This window comes from Penaeus monodon, chromosome 19 (assembly GCF_015228065.2).
Source record: "Penaeus monodon isolate SGIC_2016 chromosome 19, NSTDA_Pmon_1, whole genome shotgun sequence".
Lineage (NCBI taxonomy): Eukaryota > Metazoa > Arthropoda > Malacostraca > Decapoda > Penaeidae > Penaeus > Penaeus monodon.
The window spans coordinates 30,262,528-30,262,852 of NC_051404.1; the positions used below are offsets into that span (position 1 = coordinate 30,262,528).

A 325-nucleotide genomic window follows, 5' to 3' on the forward strand; every position below is an offset into this window, starting at 1 on the left:
GTCCATGTATGTTTACATTACCTTCATTTTCCTTAATTCCATTAAGCGTGATTCACTAACCTGTCAGATGAATCACACAACATCCATTACATTTGTATTTACTTTAGTTAAGATTTTATAGTTATAGTATCGAATCGATAGACCTTTGCATATATATTCCTTCCTCATCCCTACAGAGGCAGCTGCGGCTCCAGGACGCCAAGAAGGTCGAGGCCAAGGCAGCCAAGATTAAGGAATGGGTCACCAACAAGCTGAAGGAGGTAAGGTCGCGTGTCCGGGAAACCGAGAGTCCTGTCGGGTGCGGGGAAGGACGCCATTGTTTACG

General features: G+C 44.9%; 1 protein-coding gene across 5 annotated transcripts in view; it reads left to right on the plus strand.

The window, feature by feature from the left end:
* Positions 1-325, plus strand: part of LOC119585161 (uncharacterized protein CG43867-like) — a 37,878-nt gene that overhangs the window by 3,121 nt on the left and 34,432 nt on the right. For all 5 annotated transcript variants that reach the window (XM_037933792.1, XM_037933794.1, XM_037933795.1 and 2 more), the window contains exon 2: positions 177-260. The gene's annotated coding sequence lies outside the window, so the exon portion shown is untranslated. The remainder of the gene's footprint in view (positions 1-176; positions 261-325) is intronic.